Source organism: Stenella coeruleoalba (assembly GCF_951394435.1).
Source record: "Stenella coeruleoalba genome assembly, chromosome: 9".
Classification (NCBI taxonomy): Eukaryota; Metazoa; Chordata; class Mammalia; order Artiodactyla; family Delphinidae; genus Stenella; species Stenella coeruleoalba.
Genome location: NC_137155.1, coordinates 23,993,430 through 24,017,618, shown reverse-complemented (window position 1 = coordinate 24,017,618; position 24,189 = coordinate 23,993,430). Strand labels below are relative to the sequence as shown.

The window sequence follows — 24,189 nt, the reverse complement described above, 5'->3', positions numbered from 1 at the left end:
GTTATCCCCTTAGGAGACATATTCAGTCTCCTCAACATGGACCTAATTCAGAGAGTAACATGTGGGTTCAAAAACTGTAACACATGATGAGAAAATTGTCATTGTATACAAACTAATCTGTGTGAATTCTGAATTTGATTGTCTCACACATCTGTACTTCAATGTAGAGTGCCTGATACCTAAAGTTGTATGTAAGAAGTTTTGCAAGAATCATTCTGTTGTTACACATACTTCCATAAACAAACAAACATCTGTTCTAGAGTTTTAGGAGGTCACTCTGTTTGATACTTCAAAAAAAACTGCTTCTCGGGCTTCCCTGGTGGCACAGTGGTTGAGAGTCTGCCTGCCGATGCAGGGGACACGGGTTCGTGCCCCTGTCTGGGAAGATCCCACATGCTGCGGAGCGGCTAGGCCCGTGAGCCATGGTCGCTGAGCCTGCGCGTCCGGAGCCTGTGCTCCGCAATGGGAGAGGCCACAACAGTGAGAGGCCCGCGTACCACAAACCACCCCTCCCCACACAAAACTGCTTCTCTGCTCATCTAGTTGTTCTAATCCCCCTCTGGTTTTCACTTAAGAAATATTTTAATATTTTCCCTAGTGAAGATTCTGAGAGATCAGGCATAGAGGTTCACAAACATGAAGCACAGAGGCAAGAACTTCTAACTTATAAATACTTTCTAAATATTCAAAGCAAAAACATATTTGACTTGGTTTGCTTAAGACTTACATCAATACAATTCTGTACACTACTTTTATTGGCAGAACTATACAAAAGGAGAAATTCTCCTTTATAGATACTGCCAAATTTTCTTTATCTTATGAATTTATTTGTGCCCTTTCTTGATGCTTGAGAGCAGTAAAAATTCCAGCAGGGGACTCTATGAAGCAGGCAATGACTTCTAATAAAATGATTTAAAACCACAAACACTGTTCAGAGCCTATGCATACCCCTACATACTGGACACTTTCATATGTGTTCTTGGTGAGCTAAAAGCCTTAGTGGAGCCCATGACTCAGTGTTACAATCCCCATTATAGGATCATTATGTCTGGAAAGCACAATAATCCAGGCCAAAAATCTTTGTGGAGAAAAATTTAATGAAGTGACTGAGTGGTTTCAGCCACGACTCAGAAATGTCATAAGCTAATGAACCTGCTGTCTTTCTGCAAGCTTTCAATAATACAACTGCACTTTAAGTTACATTGTAAGATTCAGTAGATGTCTTTTGCATTTGCACTTCTATAACTGATTGTTTCCATTTTTCATTTTGTTTGTGAGCTCCTATATTCAGAGAGGTATAGAACAAAAGATCTTTGTTCTTCAGCTTTAAAATCATTCACATTTCTTTCTCTTATGGAGCTAGAAGGATTTATTTAGGAATGAATACCTGATTTCTTGGGACCAGGAAAAAAGCTATACATTTCCCACCATCAGACAGTGTGGTAAACTTTTGCCTAAGACGTTGACACTGAATTCAAATACCCTTCCTCTAAAGATACTTCCAACCAAACTTTGGGTGGAAGGTATAAAAAATGTTTTATTCAGAAAACTAAACTGAGGCCCAAATTCCCTGTACGGTATAATTATTTTTTATACTACAGTTTGTTCCAAGAAAGATTGAAGCTCATATAAAAAATAAATACAATATAACAATGCTGAAGTTAAAATTAGATGAATAAATCTAAATTTCAGCTGTAAAAGCAAACAAGAAAAATTTGCATCCTTTATAAAATGAAGGATGAATATTATTATGTACTGAATGTTTGTGTTCTACCAAAATTCCTATGTTATAGCCCTAATCCCCAGTGTGATGGTATTTGGAAATGAGGCCTTTTGGAGGTAAATAAGATTAGATGAGGTCATGAGGATGAGGCCCTGGCCTGATGAGATTAGTTTCCTTATTAGAAGAAATACCAGAAAGCTTATTTTCTCCCTCGGCCATGTAAGGACATGGTAAGGAGGTGACCATCTGCAAGCCAGGAAGAGTTCTCACCAGAAACTCAAACCTGCTTGTCTTTGATCTTAGACTTTCTAGCCTCTAGAACTTTGAGAAAATAAATTTCTACTCTTTATAAGCAACCCAGTCTATAGTATTTTGTTATGACAGCCCAAGCAGACGAAGACAAACATAATTTGTTTCAACAAACATAAAGATGTTATAAACTATAATATAAAAAGATATATTCCTAGTAAATAATATTTGCTATTCCTAGAAATAATAGCTAGATCAATGGAACATTCTAGGAAATCTAGGATCCAAGATATCAGATAGTAGGTTAATGATAAATTCTTAAATGAATGGTGTTAGAATAACTAATAAACAATTTTAGCAAAAAATGAATGTTGTTTCCTACTTTAGGAAGATTCAAGAAATAAATGTAAAATAATAAACTTTAAGTATATATATGAAGAAACATAAGTAAATATTTACAAAATCTTGAACTTGAAGAAGGACTTCTACTAAGCATCATAACAAGGAGGCATCATATAGGACAAGATTGCGAGATCTAGCTACAAAGACATTTAAACTGTCTGCATTTCAAAAATAGCATAAAGCAAACTGGAAGGCAAACAAAAAGTTGACAAAAATATATTCACAGCATTTATAACAGAATTTCAAATATTAATATCTTTAGTCCATAAGATCATTATAAGAAAAATACTATCTCAATAGGAATTACAAGTTTATATAAGAAAAAATTAGCAACTTTACTAGTAAACAGAGGAATGAAAATGAAAAAAAAACCCTAATTTATTTTTGTGTATTAAATTAGCTCAGAAAAAGAAAAAGCAGATGATAGTTTGTGTTGGAAATGATATAAGGAATGGACAACTCATTTCTCTGGGAATTTAAGTTAAACCGGCACAAGTTTTCTGAAGGGTATTTTGGCAATGCATATAAATTCACATTTTATGTGTGAAGAGGTTGATATTCACAGAGGTTAATTAACCAGCCTAGCATGGTTATCAAAAGCAGTCAGTCCTTAATTCTTTAATCACGAAACTCTTCCAGTATTTTTTTCAAAAGCATCAATACAAAGACTATTTATATTCCCAATTCCTGTGATGGAAAATTATCTCAAATCATAGCAAATATGTCATTTTCTAAACTGTATTTTTATTTGAAAATATGCCATGGATATATTTCCATGTAATTAAATATTCTTCTTGCCATCATATCTATGTCATTTGTAAATTTCAATAGAAATAATCATAGTACAGAGAGCCTATCTTTGTTTTTAAAGCAGTAACAAAAGGACAATCAAAAACACTCCCAGTGCAACACTCAAAAATCTTGTATACAATCTCCTGCTATATCCTCTAAGATAAACTAGTTTCAAAATATATGTCAAAATGTTTTAGTGAGATGAATTTTATAGATGTTATCAGCTATTGCCAAATTCAAATTTGTTATTGTCAATTGACTAGTTGATCTGCAGTTCTTTTTTCTGGAATAATCATCTTCTTGGGTTATATGTTTCTAAGAGAACTCTTAAGTTATGATAATAAACCGCATTATGATGATAAACTGGTTTGTTGGAAAACGCCATATTCCATAGCAGCAAAAGTTGAAGAGACATGCTTTCACTTTGACAAAATCGGGCACCAAACTTTCAAACCATTTTAACCCTTTGGAGAATTATTATCTGTTTTACAAAAAGATAAGTCCTAAGCACCATGCCTCCCAAGGAAATTAGAAAGTCTCTCTCGGCTACAGTCATTACCTAATGGCTACAGTCATTACCTAATGGCATCTATTCATCTACTGATGTCCATACACTATAATGTGCTCCCAGGCTTCTGTATTTTGTTCTTAATTTAATGTGTCCCTTACTATCTTCTGCATCTATTACTATTTTACATGTCCTTCAAATTCCAATATATTATTTCTCTATGAAGACTTACTTTTTAAATAAAATGTAAGTATTGTGCGAAACGATATGACAGGGCCTATACTCATACTTGAACTAATTTCTCTGCTCTGTAAAAGCTTGCAGCCTGGAGCAGTTATTCTTATACAGGGTGAATACGGCTCACTAAGGTACCAGCATGAAAGATGTTCCTTGCAGGCTTGTGAGATCTACAGACTTGTTCAGAATGTAAATTATAGAAAATACAAATTAATCCATAAAATAACAAATTGATGCTGCTTCCCGCTGCTGCTCAGTCCAGGAGTTCCCAAATCAGCAGGATTCCAATTTACACAATTTACCATTTATTTCCATTTTCACCTATAATTTAAAGTGAATACCCCAGAGAATCTCCTGGCACAAAACGCCTTGAAATGTGTGATAAAATTTAACAAATAAGTCTTTAAAGTAGAAGACTGACCTCCAAAGTAATTAAGGGAAATTTCTGGAGGCAAAAAAATAAAGAGGCTAATCAAAGCTGCCAATTGTCTTGGGAACATCTTTTATTCTCTATAAAGAAAAGGCTTGCATTTTCATAGCTACTTGGACAGGAAATAAAATTTGGGGACAAGAAAGTCAGGGAGTTGGAATCCCTTATAACAATGGGGCCTTTATAATGATAAAAAAATGAAAGGACACTTTAACATACTGCCCCATGAAGTGAACAAGAAGGCTTGCCCATCTAGGCCTGGGCTCTGAACTAAGGGGAAAAACATGTCTCCTGAAACTCAAAGCAAATTTACTGGGTTTGAATTATACACACTGCAAGATATTGAAAAACTCAAGACTAGAACGTTAGAAAAAAGTGGTCCTGGATGTTTTGTTTCAAGGAGTTCCTGGCAGAAATGGAATCAAAACTTCTCAGGAGAGGCCTAACCTCCACCAGAACTGCAACAAATTCTTATAGCTAAAACCTGGCAGAATATGAGCTCAGAATCTAAAATCTAAAACTCTTAGAAAAAAGATCACAACATGCAGAGTACTAATTTCACTAGTGCACAGTATTTCATGCCCCATTCACTAGCTGTAAACTGGAATGACTGGGGCCTGAGTGAGAGGTACAGCTAGTGCACCTTGTGAGGTGACTCCAGGACCAGGAATGGTTTGCTTCCTTGTGTTGTGGAGTCTATTTCTGACTCAGGTACAGATGATGATATGACAATGCTATGGTTTTGTTTTATATTGGTTAGCTGCTAATTGTTATGCCAGCTACTAATTATTAACATACTGTACAATGTTTACTTCATACTAAATTTGCATAACAAGTCTAGGTAATATTAGCATATTTGGGGATGTCTTTTGTGGAAGGAACATACGTGGAAAATAACTATATTGGTTTTTTGTTTTGTTTTGTTTTTACTATATTATTAATAGATCATTTATACAATGAAAATAGAATTTAGTAACTATAATGTTTACATGGCACCTGGTCTCAAATCACCAAGGCATTGTGAACATTTTAACAAAGTAGACAGTAGTGAAAATTAGGTGTGGTCCTGATGTTTAGAAGGGCACTATTTTATTACAGTGAAAGAAGCTGGAGGTCATTTAGTAATGTGCTGATTGAGAAGTTATTACAAGCATCCAACCAAGTTGCAGTTTTATGTGACAAGGAGCCTCATGTAGTACCTAAAAAGCTAGAAAAACATATTAGTAGACTAATATTAGAACACTGAAGAATGGTGCTAAGACTAGATGCACCAAAGAAGTTTCAACAGGTTTTCTTATCAAATGGCAATTTATGAGCCAGAACGTCGTATCTGAAACAAGTTTTTGAAAAGATAGAGAAACTTGTCCTTGAAGGTGGATATGACCTGCCTGAGTGGCTTCAGTCTGCTGTTAGTGCTGTGCTTTATGTCAATTAGAAAGTGAGCATAGAAGGAAGCCTGTCCAGTAACAAGGAATATAACTAAAAGGAAATGTGCTTTTATCTAGTCAGAATCAAAATTTTTGCACCAGTAACACTCAAGGTAAGTAAATCAGTATTCACAAATAACACTCCTGCTTGGACCTGAAGAGCAACAAACCAGGAATTTCTTTACTGATGTAAAAAAAGCAGTGAAAACCATTTCCTAGCATGATCATACATTGTCTATTACACCAGCGTGTACTCACTGACAAGAATTTGCATACAAATACTGAAGGCTGTTTTGTCTCCTGCAAAGAGCATGATAAATTTCCTCAGAGGATAGATGGTAAATCATCACTGTCTCTTCTTTGTGATTCTTTTGAAGAAATTATTACCAAACACATTCCCTTTATTTCCAAACCAGAGTACGGTGGCTCTCCCATGGCCAGATGCTTACTTCATTTCTAGAACATGTAAACATATAAGCCATTTTCTTTATGTCTAAAATATTAATAGTCAATCATTTGTAGATTAATCTTTGTTCTTCCTGAACATGGTTGTAAGAGTAGCCAAACTCTTAGAACTCATTCCGGTTATAAAGGAACTAGAGGGAAATCCCTGGAGGTCCAGAGGTTAGGACTCTCGGTGCTTTCACTGCCAGGGTCCTGGTTCCATCCCTGGTCAGGGAATTAAGATCCCACAAGCCGTGCGGCACAGCCAAAAAATAAATAAAACAAAGGAACTATAATGCAAGAGCATGGTAATGGCCACACTTAATTTATCTGGTTTTATAATAAACTGTCTATTGGGTAGGCAAATTTTACTAACTTTGCTTTCTAACAGAAAGGTGTTAGAAAGCACAGAAATAACCATTTGAAATGACAAAGCATTACCAAGCGTTGATTGCCTCTCCATGGTTATTTTTCTCTTGGAGAGCTTTTGATGCCAAAGAAATAGATATTGGATCTATATATTTTTTTAACCTAAATGCCTATTAACCACAAGAGCCAGCAACTATATCCATACGGATTTAGAGATGACAGCATTGCCAAATATCTTTCATGCCGTTGCATGCTGTTTAAGCTGTGTTTGTGACCTTGGGCATGTTATTGAATCTCTTGGGCAGGTTACTAAAACCTCGTTTCCTCATCAAAATGACAATAAATATTTCCTACCCCAGAAGGCAGAGATGAGATTTTAGAAAGTGAGTATTTGTAAAGCACTGACTGGCTCATAGTAAGTACCATATGAGTGTTTGGTAAATGAATAAACTAGAAGCATTTCCACAACTGGGGGAAAAAATGGATGGAAATTATTGTCCTATTGAGTCTACATACTTGATTAAGATTGGATTTTCGTCATTTAATCATTAAAACAAAGGCCAGAAACTATTTAAATATGATGGCTAGGCACTTCAAATGTTTTTATTTTTTGCAGATTATAGAATAATGCTACAGCATGAAATTCACTAAGCTTGCATATTTTAAAAAAGCATAATGCTTCTTGCATTGTTTATGTTATTATGAAACTGAAACTGTAAATCAATTTCTTTCATGTACTAAATATGGCACAGTTTAAAGAACTTTAAAATATAGCATAAAGAACTAACTTAATACAGATTTTATTTATAACATGGATGAGATCACACTTCGAGAAAAAAATTTTAAATAATGCAAGCTGAAGGAAACAAAAGAAAAAAAGCACTGTATTAGAGTTCTCCAGAGAAATATATATCTCTATATCTACCTATCTAGCCAGCTAGCTAGCTATCCACCCATTTCCTAAATAAAGAGATTTATTATAAGGAATTGGCTCACATGATTATGGAGGCTGCAAGTCCCATGGCTGTTGCCTGCAAGCTGGAGACTGAGGAAAGCTGGTGGTGTAGCTCCAGCCTGAGTCTGAAGGTCTGAGAACCTGGGGCACCAATGGTGTAAGTCCCAGTGTGAGGGAAGGAGAAGAAAAATGTCCCAGCTCATCAGTCAGGCAAAGACAGCAGTTTCTCCTTCCTCTACCTTCCTGTTCTACTCAGGAGCTGTATGCAGTGGATGATGCTCACCCACATTGGGCAAGGCAATCTGCTTTACTCAGTCCCCCAGTTTAAATGATAATCTCATCCAGGAACACGCTCTCAGACACACCCAGAAATAATGTTTAACCAAATATCTGGGCACCCCATGACCTAGTCAAGTTGACACTTAAATTAACCATCTCACACACACAGTTCTAGTAGATCTCTGAATTGAAAATTAATTGCTCTTTTCTCAGTGTTCCAAAGTCTTCTATATCTATATTTGGTCAATAAAATCTTTCTGGCTTATATTATAAAGATCATTTTTTAAATTCTATTAAGTTGTTAAGTCCTTGGATTCTGAATTCGTTCTTATGCAGCTTTTATTTCTATGCATTAAGCATAGGATTTCCTTAATTACTTGCTGAATATATATATGACTATAAATTCAATTGGAATTCTGAATAGGAAAAAAAATTAGAGCCTTAGTATTTACTGTCATTGAGTTTGAGAATTTGGGGGCTGGAGAAAACCTAAGAAAACCCTGATATCTCTTCCTCTCTCATTTTATACAAAAGAGACTTGCCTTATTGAAGTTGAAAAGCAATGTGATTATCAGTGGTTCCCTAAATGTGTAGATTTGAAGTTGGTAATGGCAGACATGTTGCTTTGTGTTCACCAGATCCTGTTTTATTTTCTGGGGACAGAGGAAGACTACATTTTCTGGCTACTTTTCAGTGAGACTACAGCCATGTAACTAGAATGTGGGCTGAAGCCCTTTCCCAAGTCTGGCCGTGGAAACTCCAGCACAGTTGTCCACTTTCCCTTTGCTAGGTGATTTTCAAAGGCCATCTTTTAAGATGAAAACATTACAAGATGGAAGTCACTGCTTGAAAAAGAGCCTCCAAGAAGACCCACCTAACATGTTCGATTGTAACATAGGCAATAATTAACCTTGTTCATTGTTAAGTCAATCAGATTTCATGGTTTAACTGTTACTGCAACATAGTCTAGCCTATTGTGCCTTATGCAGAATTTTTCTGGATGACAGCTGGATTTTCCCAAATAGTTGGAATTCTCACAGATTTCTTTCCAGCTCTATGTCCCTATGACTTTGAGAGTAACCAACAACCTTTTTATAACATCAAGACAAGCTTTCTTGGATGTGCTTATGGTTTTATTTAGGTTATAAGAGTACATAAACATTTACATAAGGAACTTTTTCTTGAAAAAATTATCAATATAAAATTTTACCAGTTAATTTTCTGTAAAACTATATGCTTAACTAATTGTTTCCTAATTTTTCCAGTGTTAGTGAATGATAAAATAGAAAGAAACTCAGAAGTTTCTGGATAAAATTTAATAATTATTTATTTCAGCAATAATTATTTCAGCTTCAACAATATTAAAAAATATGCTTTGATAATAAAAATTGAGGTGAAATATTTGTGCAATTATTATGTTGGTATTTTTATTCCAATATTAAGTGATTTATGTGATCAACTTCTTGAGATAAACATTGTCTCTAATTTTTCCTCATCCTTTATATATTTTTACTGGAATACAATTGTCCTGGGGGTAATGACTCAATGTTATGCAAGATTTTACATATAACAAGAAACTATGGTATCTGGGAAAACACAATTTTTTGAGAGAGAGAGAATTTGACAATTACTTTAAACAAAAGACATAAAGATGAACATAAAATGACATTTCCCGTCTTGCCAATTTAAAATTCTTCTCTAAGTATTACATGGGCAAGTGGGGGAGAAATAAATCACAGGACTTATTTCTTATAATATATTGTTTATGAGAAATGCAGTTTTTTATTTAATTTAAATTTTAGCAAAATTGATAACAAGTAAGCATATATGACACATTTTTAAATGAAAACATGTATATTTATTGCCTTAAGAATTTTTATATTATTATTATTATTTTAGATACATTAACTTGAAAATGGCTTTAATTATTTTAAATTACATTGCAATCTTGGGGATGAGATTTATATTCTATATCAACCATTTCCTAATAATCTGTAAACATTTCTGAAAATATAAGAAATATTCAATAAGTGTATCCTATTAGATTTAAATACTGCTATTAGTTTTCTAGGACTGCCACAACCAAGTACCACAGACTAGGTGGTTTAAAGCAACAGAAGTATATTCTCTCACAGTTTGGAGCCTAGAAGTTTGAAATCATGGTATCCCCAGAGCCATGTTCTCCTGAATGCTCTAGGGGAGAAACTGTTCCATGCCTTTCTCTTAGCTTCTGTTGTCATTAACAATCCTTGCCCTTTCTTAGCTTGTAAGTACATTTCTACAATCTATACCTTCATCCTAGTATACTATGTGTTTCTTCTCCCCTTCTTATAATGATACCACACTGTATTATGTGCCCACTCTACTCCAATATGACTTCACCTTAACTTGATTATATCTGAAAAAGTCTATTTCCATAAATACATCAGATTCACAGATATCAGGGGAATGGATTTGATCTTATCTTTTGGGGGCTGCACAATTCAATCCATAACAATCGCGTATATCATCTAGGTCAATTCTATTTTGGAAAGGAAGTTTAAAATAGTAGATAGAACATGGCATTAGATACACCTGGTAGTAATCACCATTTTGCCTTTATAGACTGTATACCTTAAGAAACTCTGTGGGTCTCACTTTCTTCACAAGGAACATGTGCTAACAATAGTACTCACTTAAAAGGTTTTGGGAATGATTATATCCAGAAAAGCACCTGGGACATAGTAAATGCAAAGTAAATTTCAGTGTCTATCTCTGTTTTGCTATTACTACAACTACCTGAGTTTTAAACAACTTCCATGGAATGGTCCCATATAGGGACTGAAATTCTCTCTAACTTATGTAATTTAATGTTCATTTACCAAGTTACTATAATAAACATATGTTTTGGTGAAGGCTATTTGGAAAATTTGGACAAAATGCAATAACACTGATCAATTTAGAACTAAGCAAAATGTAAAATGGATGGATAGATAGATCGAGGTACATATAAGAAAATACAGAACCAATCACATCAAAAAAATTTTTATCCTTTGCTCAGATTCTTGGGGTAGTTAATAGGTTAATATGCATTTTGAATCTCTGAGGGGGTTGGAAGTTGTATTATATAGTAGTTCCCAAACTCATTTTCCATAGACCAAATTTTTATGGCATATCTATGTTCCTTAGAGCATGCATTGGGAAATAATGTACACAGATAATAGATAATTGAGATTAAAATAAAAGCAAGAAATTTAAGTACAATAATTGTGGCTTAAGTAATACAGATATTAGTGAATAATCTAATCTCTTAGACATTAACTTTTAATGCTGATACTTTAAAAATTTATCTATTACAGTATTCAGTATGGCATTAGAGATTAGTTTTAGGAATTTTGCTGCTGAAATTATTTGCACTAAAACCTACGAACAAAATGCTTTGGTTGGAAGATTCAATATTGTCAAGATGTCAGTTCTTCCCAACTTTATCTATAGATTCAATGCAATCCCAATAAAAATCCCAGCAAGTTATTTTATGAATATCAACAAAGTGATCCTAAAGTTTATATGCAGAGGTAAAAGACTTAGAATAGCCAACACTAATGCTGAAGGAGAAGAACAATGTTTGAGGACTGACACCACTGGACTTCAAGCCTTCTAATAAAGTTATAGTAAACAAGACAGTGGTGATAGTGGTGAAAGAACAGACAAATAGATCATAGAAGAAAACAGAGAGCTCGGGAATAGACCTACATAAACAGATGAATTGATCTTTGATAAAGGATGGAAGGCAATACAATGGAGCAAAGATAGTCTTTCAACAAACGGTACTGAAGCAACTGGACATCTACACACAAAGAAATGCATCTAGATACAGACCTTACACCTTTCATGAAAAGTAACTTAAAATGAATCTAAATATAAAACCTTAAACTCTAAAACTCCCAGTATATAATAAAGGAGAAAAGCTAGGTGACCTTGGGTATGGTAATGACTTTTTAGATACATCACAAGAGACATGATATATAGATAAGCTGGACTTAATTAAAATTAGAAATTTTTGAGCTTCCCTGGTGGCGCAGTGGTTGAGAATCTGCCTGCCAATGCAGGGGACACGGGTTCGAGCCCTGGTCTGGGAAGATCCCACATCCCACGGAGCAACGAGGCCCGTGTGCCACACCACTGAGCCTGCACGTCTGGAGCTTGTGCTCCGCAACAAGAGAGGCCGCAACAGAGAGGCCCACGCACCGCGATGAAGAGTGGCCCCCGCTCGCCGCAACTAGAGAAAGCCCACGCACAGAAACGAAGACCCAACACAGCCAAAAATAAATTAATAAATAAATTACTTAATTAATTAAAAAAAAAGAAATTTCTGCTCTGCAAAAGATGAAGGTAAGAGAATGAAAAGACAAGTTACAGACTGGGAGAGAATCTTTGCAAAAGACATATTTGATAAAGAACTGTTATCAATATGTCCAAAGAACTCTTAAAACTCAACAATAAGAAAATAACCTGATTAAAAAATGGACCAAAGACTGGAGCAAACACCTCACCAAAGAAGATATACAGATTGCAAGTAAGCATATGAAAACATGTTCAACATCATACGTCATTAGGAAATTGCAAGATAAAACAACGAGCTACTGCTACACACCTACTAGAATGGCCAAAATCCAAAACTCTGACCACAGCAAATACTGGCAAGCATGTGGAGCAATGGGAACTCTCATTCTCTGCTGGTAGGAATGGAAAATGTACAACCACTTTGGAACACAGTTTGGTGGATTCTTACAAAGCTTAAACATACTGTTACAATACAATTTAACAATCATACTCCTTGGTGTTTACATAAAGGAGCTGAAAACATGTATCTCCACACAAAAACCTGCAAATGGATGTTTATAGCAGTTTTATTCATAATTGTCAAAACCTGAAGCAACCAAGATATGCCTCAACAGGTGAATGGATAAAAAAGCTGTGGTATATCCAAATGATGGAATATTATTCAGCACTAAAAAGAAATGAGCTATCAAGCCAAAAGACATGGAAAAAACTTAAATGCATATTACTGAGTGATAGAAACCAATCTGAAAAGGCTACATACCATATAATTCCAACTACACGACATTCTGGAAAAGGCAAAACTATAGATACAGGAAAATTATCAGTGGTTGCTAAGGTTGATGGGGGAAGGATAGATGAACAGACAGAGTACAGAGGATTTTTAGGGCAGGAAAAGTATTCTGTATGATATTACAATGAGGAATACTTATTATACTTTTGTCCATACCCATAAGATGTACAGCACTAAGAGTGAACCCTAATGTAAACTATGGACTTAGGGGATAATGATGTGTCCTTATATGTGCCTGGACTGTGACAAATGTACAACTGTGATGCACGATGTCGATAGTGAGGGAGTTTTGCATGTGTGGGTAAAGGGATTATAAAGGAACTCTCTGTACTTCGTGCTCTATTTTGCCATAAACCTAAACTTCTCTAAACCATAAAGTTTATTAATTTAAAACAAAAAAGGTGCTCACAGATCAAAGAGTGACTAACTTCCAAATAATAGTTTTAGTAACAATTGTTTTATCTTTTAAAATTATTGGGCTTTTTCCTGAAATAAGGGGAAAAAACAAACATGATGACTGTTGTGAGGATTCATGGTCTATAATGGAAAAATTAACCTAGGCCCTTTGTAAATCCTTATGAAAGAAGTCAAAGTTGGACACAGCATTTATGTAGTTTGTAAGAACTTATTTATTTGTGCTTTTTTTGTTTAACATTCATAAGCTCACTGACATGTTAGAGAGACAGATCATACTTACTCACAAGAGCCCATTGTTAATGGCTCTTCCCTACTTTGCCTTCGGTAACGTCTTGCAGTAATACCAGTTACGGTGGGAGTATTTTCAAAGTATTCACACCATGGAATTTGGCAAATTCTATGAATCAGTTTTTGTCCTTTGGGGAGGAAAGTAGAGTTGGTTGTTAAACTGCAGGACACCAATAATTCTCTGAGGCCTCAGATTGACCAGACCTTCTTTCTTGTCATTCCATTCCCAGTATGTGGCACAGGCCCTGCCTCATTATTGGGGTTCAAAAAATACAGGTTGAATCGATGAAGCTATTTTGAAAATGATTTGCAATGATGTTATGATTGAAGCCAACTGAGAGAATTTAGTCACCAAAGGTGGAAGTTTAGTGAGAAATGAAGTTGAAATGAATTTGGTAAGATATCTCTCTCTTAGATAGTAAGACAAAAAAGAATGCATTTTAAAATGAGAATCAAAATAGGAAACAATATATTAATTGTATTGGAAGGCAGAGATATAAAAGGAAATCAAAAGTTTTACATGTTGAAGAGAGTGAGCCAAAGTCTTCATTTTTAGAAGAGTTCTGGGGCAAAAATCCAAAAGGTAGGGAATGGATTAGTAAACTGGGGTGCAGAAATAGAGGCAGGAAAGAGCACTCTTCGCTTCGGGGAACCTGTTCCCTTCAGACTTTGGTCTGCTTCTACAGGTAGGTGCCTTGCTCCTTGCACAAAGTGCCAGCTTCTCTCGGCTATATGTGCCTAATCTGTGAAACAAGAGTGATGAACTAGAAGGTCATTTCCAGCTGGAAAGTTAAATGATTTGTGGCTCTTTGAAAAAATTAAAAGAGAGAGAGAAAAAAGGTGATACCTGAGAGAGTAACAATGATTGTTTCCTTACATATAAGAAAGCGGTCTAACCACGCTGGTAGACAGAAAGGAAAAGATCCAAGGTAGACGGTGGATAGACTGCTTACTTAAATGGGGAAGCTATTTATAGACTGGAATGGGAAAAGTAATACAAGTAGGGGTATTAGTACTGCAAAAGAATTTTTAAAAAATCGTTATCAGGAAATAATACTTCATTTATGAAATATTCAATATTTCATTATCATTTTCAGGAAATAATAATAGTTAACATTTGTTAAGGATAATACAGGTGCTTTTCTAAATGCTTTGTATGTAATATATCTTTTAATTCTCACAAAAACCTAAAAGATAAGCAGTTTTTATTCTATTTTACAAGGAACTGAAAAGTTCCTTACCCAGGAACCTGCCATGGATACAGGATTTAACCCAAAATTCTGAGTCCAGATTGTGTAGGCTGGTAGGCAGAAACCTATAACTAGAGACCTGTTTGGTAACTTACCCAAGTCTTTTACTACTCTGTCCTCTGTTTCCTTATTCAGCAAAAACAGGCGCAATGTTTTCTTTCCCATCTAAATTCTAGGGCTATTTTGAAGTTTACTTGAGAAATTGTACTTTATGAAAGGCAAATTATGACAGATATGTAGCATATCTTTAATAAAAAAAGGACATGAGAATGTTTAGAGGATAAAACTTAAGCGACCTAATCTTGAATGCCCTTGATTACTTCATTAATGTAGACAGGGTCATATACTAAAAAGGGAGAGACATAGTATTGGAGGCTTAAGGGGCATAAAAAAGATTTGGACAAGTTAATACTGGATAATCCCCAGTAGTTCTACTATTTTACTCTAGTTTGATAATGGGAAATTTGCCAGACCATAACAAAGGAAATTCCAGATTATGATTTAGCAGATACTCTTATGTTGGCTTCAGTGCCATTTTGCTTTCTATTTAGTCTGTCAACATTCATACCATCTTCTATTAGTGTGTCAGACATACAATTGCACTCACTATGGAAACCGAGATTTCTCATGAGATTTTGAACATTAGGATGACAACAATGTTGGATACATATACCCACACAGAGTTTTTCTTTCTGAGTTTGCTTTTGTTTCTTTGGCTGAAATAAGAAAATGCAGAAATAAAGCCTGAGGGGTTTGGGGGTTTATTTTTGTTATTTGTTTGAACCTGAATATGAGTTTGCTTCTATTTTCAATGCTATTGTTGTTTAGTTCAAACTACTTTTCTTTTTACAATGCAGCAAATCTTAACAGCATAACGAAAGTATGAGTGGGAAACATTACTATTACGTTTTTTGTTATTTTGGCTCAAAGAATCTGTGTGGGAAAAAAAAAAGGCAAAGGGAAAATTATGTCTATGCCCAGCCACAACTGGAAACCCTCCCAAGTTTTTAAAGTAATTAAAGTCCAGTCTCTGGCTGGAGGCTGTGTGTGTATAAACCTCAGAGATAACATAAAAATCGCCTTCCGGGCATCCTCCGAGACAGAGGATGTTCAATCAGATTCCAAGAACTCAAGAGCATGTGTTTTACAAGAGAGAAAGCCAAAATACAAACTTGTCTGTAAGAACTACAAATACCATACGGAAAATTGGTCCCATAGACTAAGAAGAAAAACAAAATAAAGGAATGACTTTTAAATCCCACTCTGCCAGTTAAGGGATATAGTCTTGCCTCTTATCCTAATTAAAAAATATATATATGATTGAGTTAAAGGGGATATTTGACTAGTAATTCAGTTACCATTTATTTTTCTCTTAGTAAACCTGGTACAGACTGATATATGGTCTTGTTATTTGCAAAAATAAACCAGTTTTTGAGAGGGAGAGATATGATTACTTTCATTGGTTTCCTGCATTATGAGGTATTTGGGGTTAGTGTTTATGTTTCCTTTCAGGGAAAGCTGTAGAATGGTAGAAATTTATCTTAAGTTGTAAGCAGTCTCCCAGTACATGGGGAGAATAGAAGTCATAGTCTCTGTATTTGGGCATTTATTTATTTACTTTATTTGCTTATAATTAGTAAGTCAGAGTAGAGTTCAGTGGTGAGATTATAAACTATAACTAGCATAAACTCCATCTGTATATAAAATATTTTTGACATGATTTTTACTATGAATTCCAAATGAAACATGAAATGATGCAAGAATAGTGGTGTTTTATCAAATCTTATATTTTTCATAAGGCCTTATGCTTTGCTTGTGGTTTATAATGTTTAAAATTTTACTTCAGTCAATTTAGGAATACTTTTATGGTTCCTTTCAGATAATTAATTATCATTTCCTGGAGGATTAGTTCTATTTGTGTTTTGCTATTTTTCATCATGCACTTATCTTTTTCAGGGATTTTTTTTTAATGAAAAGTCCACTGACTGCCTTGTAAAATTATCCCTCTAGAACAGATTTGCCTTTATTTCTGCTCTGCACTCTCTGAATATCACGTGTTCTGGATCAAATTTTATATTAATCTTACCAAAGATTTCCCACAGTATGCAATAGGGTAAATTTGAACTCCATACCAGAACAAACACAGGGTTGTGGTTTTTATTTATTCCAGGGAATTAACTTCAAACTTCTTACTGTTTATGTCTTGTGTAAATCTGATGATCCTCCAGGGTTTGGGCAAAATGAGTTTGCACCATTATTTGCCCTGCCTTTCAGTTTCCTTTCCATTAGTGGTATTTATGGACTTCCCTTTATTTCTAAATTCAATTCAGTAAGCTCAAATTCAGCATTTTAGGCAATTTGTAGTAGAAGATGTTCCTGTCATTTTCCTGGAAGTCTGAAAGGACCATTTCATTTATTTTATAAAGTTGACATCAGGCACACAAACTTGGACACTTTTTTTGTAATCCTTGGTTCATAACTCTTATCATTGTTCTTCCACGGCCTGCTTTTACTTGTCATTTAAAATAATATAATTAGTACCTTCAAGACTATCACTAAATAATACTCCGGATCTTGATGATAAGTTAGAACAGTGGGCAAACAACAGCAGAGCGATTAAAAATGAATGATTCACACTAACACCCAGCCATATGCATGTATCTAAACAATAAGCTATTAAGTGTTAATAAGTTCCAAAAGTTTACAACACCATTATGCTCACTTTCAAAAGTTATGAAAACAAAACAAAGCAAGATATTATCAAGTACTAACTTCAGGATGAAGATTGCCTTCGGTGATGGTATCTTGAAGCAGGAGTAAGAATAGGATGGTGGGAGTAGGGAACACTGCATGGTTAGATGTAGATTTTTTTTCAACTCAAAATAATATTATATAAAATTCAGATATTACCACACTGTGTTCCGCCCTCTGACTGTGACAGTATTTATTTGTATTCTCAAGCAGTTCAAGAATGTTTACCATTTGTGGGATTGCAAACAAAAGTGCCTACTTCAAAGTAGGGAGGTATTCAGGTCCTTTTTACAGCCTCATTATGACAGAAATAACTGGCAATGATGATATCAATTCATAGCTCCATTACTTCATTTGAAGCAGATTCACTGGGTTGGGCAAACATTTCAGGGTTCTAAAGAAAAGTAAACTGACATTTTTGAACAAAGATGTCTAATAGAAATTTGGTAAGCACAGCATTTGTGGCAATAATGTGAAATTAAACTTTTTGAGAAAGGTGAAGAAAATGCGATTTTATAGAGAAAAGACAAATAACAGAAAAAATTGTTATTCCCACCTTTTTTTTCTGGAGAGAGAAAAAAATAATCAAATGTTAGGTGAATGTCCAGGAAATTTATGATTGCTAAGCGGACAAAGAGTGCCCTGGAACTGACTGCAAATTAAGCTACTCTAACTTTCATAATATTCTCTCTGACTTCTCCCTGGCCTGGGAGTTTTGAAGAATAGACTAATTATTAGGTACTTTTTCAGAAATAGCAGGTTAACTTCCAGTCAAGGTGGTATAGTCCCCTTTCTCCCTACTCCTCCCTCCTAAGCACAACTATAAACCCTGGAAATAACATGAGGCACAATCAAAGGAGAGTTCTCAAAGGTTGTAAGAAGAAGATGAACTTGTTTGGAACCCCAGGATTTTAGGAACTACACAGTGACCACCCAACAGAAGATCCCTCATTTCCTGACATTCAACCTAACAACAGAAGGCAGCTCAGGTAGGCTTACTCTGCCCCAGGGTAGAATACGACTCTCTGACAATATCAGGGAAGTCCAACAGCACTGAAAATGGATCAGGATCTCCGACAACAGTAAGTGACCTTTGGAAATGTCCTCTTATTGGTTGTATCAGCAAATGTTCATTCATTAGGCCTTTCTCCTCTATGTGATGTTTGGTTTTGACTCATATGTGAATGATCTCACCACGAAGGAACCCTGAAATGAAACTGAGGATGCTTTCTCCCAAAGTTAATATACCTTTTGCTCCTGCTTTGAGAAAGGGCTCACTACCTACTAAAAATTACTATTATCTCCTTCGTGCAGCTTTTCTTAACACAAATACCTTAGTTTCAGCTCTCTTGGCTTCAAATTCAAGTCTCAGGATCTCAGTACCAAAATGGTCACTGTCAGATTTAGCATTTACTTACAAAGTTGAATTCCAGTTTCTCTTTCTCTCTCTCACTTTATCATAAAATATTAATTCTTTAGAGACCATGAATGCATTAATCATCATATTTTACCTAGTATCTATTTATTTGTAGCAGCACAGACCTTCAGAGCAACTGGTCTGATTATCACACAGAGCAAATTCTCAACTAAACTTTTTGTTTACTTAAACTCAATAAATATATGCTGGTGATTCTGTAACCACTTGCAGGCTGAGAATTACTGGTGTACAAAATCAAGGCACTGAAGAATATTTCAGGGTAAAATTTTTGCATTTTGATTAAAAATTTTTAAGAGCTATCCACAGCTGTCCTTAATTTTAGCTGGATGAGGATCATCATTTTTTTCCCCTGGGTTTGCATTTGAGAATTTTTTTAAATAAAATTATTTATTTATTAATTTATTTCTGGCCGTGCCATGTGGCATGCGGGATCTTAGTTCCCCGACCAGGGATCGAACCCATGCCCCCTGCATTGGGAGCTTGGAGTCTTAACCACTGGACTGCCAGGGAAGTCCCTCCATTTGAGATTTTTAAAGCTCATTGAATATTGATATTCAGCTTGAAGAGATATTTCAATGCATGTTCCAGATGATTATTTTAAATAGCTACCTAACTATTTTACCAGGTAGATTAAAGAAATATTTTATTCTGAATTAAATTTAGTAAGAATTAGAAGCCAAATTCAAGTGCATAAAGTTGTGGGAACAACAAATCATTCAGTCTGCGGAAACTTTATTTACCCTAAATGAAAGGTCTCATATTAATAATAGTGCTGCTAATATAGCTCTTCTTGATTTAGTTTAATGTGTCACATTCAGTCTTGACCTGCATCCGTACAACAGGTGTCATCCATTATAATAGCACTAGAAAAAATAAAGCCATAAAGCATTCACAAAATATAGTTTATACTGAAAATTTTGTCACTTTACAAAAGACAAATACAAAGTGCATGTAAACAATAAACAGAAAGTCTTAAACCTAAAATCTAATTGAGAAAGTGAAAAATCTTAGTAATCTGTAACTATATTTTGAATCTAGAACTCTATTTACTCAGAAGTTTTCATCAAATCCTCAACCATATTTTCTAGAATTTATTTAACAATTCATTGAGTCGGTGGTCTCATGCACGGTGTATATAAGTTATATTTACACTATACTGTAATCTATTAAGCATGCAATAGCACTGTTTAAAAACAAACAATGTACATCCTTAATTAAAAAAATACTTAATGCTAAAAAATGCTAACCAACCCCTGAGCTTTCAGCAAGTCATAATCTTTTTGCAATAGTAACATCTAAATCACTGATCACAAATCTCTGTAACAGATATAATAGTAATAAAACAGTTGGACATATTGTGGGAATTACCAAAACTGACACAGAGACTAGAAGTGAACAAATGTTTTTTTGAAAAAATGGTGCCAATAGACTTGCTAGATGCAAGGTTGCCACACCCTTCAATTTGTAAAAAACACGGTATCTGTGAAGTGCAATAAAGTGAAGCACAATAAAACAATATGCCTGTATTTTTTCCTGGCCTATTATAAATTTCTGAACTATATTCCTCCCCTACCTCCTGTAAGAATTCTTTTCTAACTACCATCTCCCTGTCTTCTGAAAGTCTGTAACAGTCCCTCAGAATTTAGCATACCTGTTTCCTGTAGGTTTAATATAAAAACATTTTATCTCATAGCTAGATTCCTGGGATTAGGCACTAATGCCATATATTATTATGTTTTCACACAATTACTAGAACTATATTTTAAAAGTATATAAATGTGAATTTTTTAGTTGATAATGTTATGATTGATTTTATATATATAATTACATGCAAACAATATAACAATTATATGTTAATTTAAATTTTTAATTTAATGGAGAGCATGGTACATTAAACAAAAAAATCACACTGTTATTGTCCAGTTTAGGGGCTTGGGAATCAGGTAGATTGAGCTACTGTACACAACTATACCCCAGATGACTTCTGGGGTCTCCTTCCTTTCCAAATCTTGGTTTATGTTCTTTTCCAGAGATTATAGCTTCCCCCGCTACAGGTATAGTAAATGTAACATTGTCTTCTTACTGTTTTGAGAAACAAGAGAAGATCCCTATCCTGCCTTTACACAGAAACATCTCCTCTACTCAGCTATCCCATGTCTTTAAAATATAAAATTAGAGTTTTGGAAGTATTTTTAAAATTAGAACTTATTAGCCATATATATATCCCTTTGGGTTTTTAACATATTAATTTGAATTATTTTTTGAAATAATAACGCTTTTGTACTATAAGTACAAATTTAGTCAGGGAGAAGACATGAGTGGTTAGAAAGGATTTGAGTAGCTACGTTCTAGAAGTCCAACTCAGACTTTTCTTTGTAGACCAGTTAATGACTTCTGACATAGATAATCTCTAAGTTTCTTCTAACTTTCAAAGTCAGTGAGATAATTTGGGTTTGCATTAACTAATAACTGCATTTATTTTAATATAATGTATAATCAAATCCAAATTTTGCAGAGGTTTTCTTTCCTGATTATTCAAAATGCCAACAAGCCACAAATATTTCTATGAATTTGTGGCTTACATTTCTGAACTGTATTGTCTTCCTACTGCTTCTATAAGGTGTTTCCAACTATTATCACTATGTCTTCTAAACTTTAACAATAACACATAGTTTAGCACAGTTTTTCTCTTCATGTGTCCCAGGTTTATCTTATCAAATAGAATCAAGCTCCTTGAGTTTAGGCGTTATTTCATGCACTAATTTTGATTATTAAAGTTGTATTTAAAACTAAAACATTAAATCACTGTAGATAACAGAAGCTGACTAGTTTAAGGAATAATTTTAACGAGAATGAAAACAGACTAGTTTATGTCAACCAAAAATTTAAAGAATCATTCTTCCCAAATAAGTAATGTATAAATGTAAGAATGACTGTGTTTGTAATATTTATAAGGTATAATTATCCTTCACTTTTGAAGATGGATTTGTTCTTGACAGGTTTTATGTAAAATGTAATTAAAATAACATGAAACAGTGTGATTCATCACTAGAATTGATCATTTTGTGAACTGGAAAACTTGCAAATAGCTTTGCCCCATTTGATAAATTCAGAATTCCACTTTTTTGTTTTGGCGGGGAGGGTATAAATGTTTAGAGACCAAAATGAAAACTTGAAGAACTTGTTGCACACTTGCATGTGTTATATTTGTAGAATTATAATTTGTGGAATTACCAAAAGGACTTTGCCGTTGAATATTATCATTATTTATCTTGTCAATCTGTGAGAAGCAAGATTTTAAAAACACTTTGTATAATATATAACCTCATTTGTCTCCATGGATCCCGTGAACATTCATACAAATAGTTGCCTATAATTTTAAATTAGATATTAAAGCCTCACACCTTTTCTAAACATTTCTGTGAGAGACTGCCCTGTCTAAAGATACTGGAGATTATAATTACCTCTTGCAGAGTTATTAGTTTTATTATTTTATATGTAGTACCCTGTTTTGTATAATAAGAATCAGTGTATAGTACCCATATTAGCATAGCATGTTACTATTAGAAAATTTGCTTAGCTTAAGTTTCCATTTGACATTTTTAAATTTAACTTCAATTTATATTAAGAAAAGGGTTCATGGGTTTCCCTGGTGGCGCAGTGGTTGAGAGTCCGCCTGCCGATGCAGGGGACACGGGTTCGTGCCCCGGTCTGGGAAGATCCCACATGCTGCGGAGCGGCTAGGCCCGTGAGCCATGGCCGCTGAGCCTGCGCGTCTGGAGCCTGTGCTCCACAACGGGAGAGGCCACAACAGTGAGGCCCGCGTACCGCAAAAAAAAAAAAAAAAAAAGAAAAGGGCTCATAACTGTCCAAATGATCCATGAGTTTATTTGTATTTTAACAACTGATACATTTTCTATACTTAAAAAAATATTATCTCTCTAGAAGGTAAAATAAAAATAATAGTATTTTCAAGAATTATAATTTCTATATTGACAATAATAGTTTCTTAATTAACAAATAAAGAAATATAGATAGCTTTGGTTTCTTCATTAACAAGAGAGAAATTGAAAATGACTTTTACTCATTACTTAAAGATAATCTTAATTTATTTGTCTTTAACTGGGAACAGGTTTGAAGGAACTTCCCAGATAAACTGACTATGTTTGTTTTTAGTTACTGAAATTTGGTTAATAAATTTATATAATAAAATTCTATAGTATGAGTAATAGTGTTATGAATTATGTTAGCTTTCCTTATTATTTACATTTTTGTATTGCAAGTGACAAGAAAGGTAAAGCATTACCTATCCTTTTTCTTCTTAGTGAAAAGAATTTCTTGTTCATCCATCACCATTCCAGAAGTTTAATAATTCTAAATTTTTGAAATGAACAAACAGCTAAAACTTAGTTTCCCTCTCTCTTGTAGACTACACATTGAGTAAATTTTCACAATATGATAGTGATATTTCTAATATTTTAATTGAGAACATTTAGAGCAGTAAATGTGTTACATTATCCAGTAATTGGAGGTTCAGTTAGTCAGGATAATAATGGTCTTTGGTCAGAATTATTCTGATAAGTAACACTGGCATTATAGATTAAACGTCAGGCCACAGAAACAGCGCCACAGAAATAGGAGCTGATGATTCAAGCTTGTCAGAATCTCCTGTGCTCAATGTTAAGAACTAGCTTAAAGGCTTGTCATAATAATGTTGGAGAAAAAAGAATTCTTCTTTCCAACATGTTCATCAATGGAGATACCAACAAGACTGCTGAAAATTACAGGTCTAGAAAATAAGGTCAAGTGATGAACCTGGAAGCCACCAATAAATCAAAGCCACAAACGACAGATTTTTCTGAAAGCTTTTAAACAGCTTCTATCTGAGGACTGTTTGTGGGTCCTTATCCTCTATCCTTCTCAATAATGCTTTTACTCTATTCAGGTTTGTTAATTTCTCACTAAAGTTATGAGATGGATTGACTTTTAAGGGTAACAAACTTTACAGTAAAATTAATGAATAATTTTAACTCATTTAATTAACTCATGCCCTTTTCATTTGATTTTGCCCTCGTAACCATAGATTGCTTTTTCTTTTTAAGTTCTGGTTGTCTCTA

At 34.4% G+C, this 24,189-nt stretch overlaps 1 protein-coding gene across 1 annotated transcript in view; it reads left to right on the top strand.

Annotated features, from left to right (window-relative positions):
- LOC307191510 (cadherin-23-like) overlaps window positions 1-24,189 on the top strand; it is a gene marked incomplete at its 5' end in the record, with an annotated part of 116,232 nt that overhangs the window by 69,263 nt on the left and 22,780 nt on the right.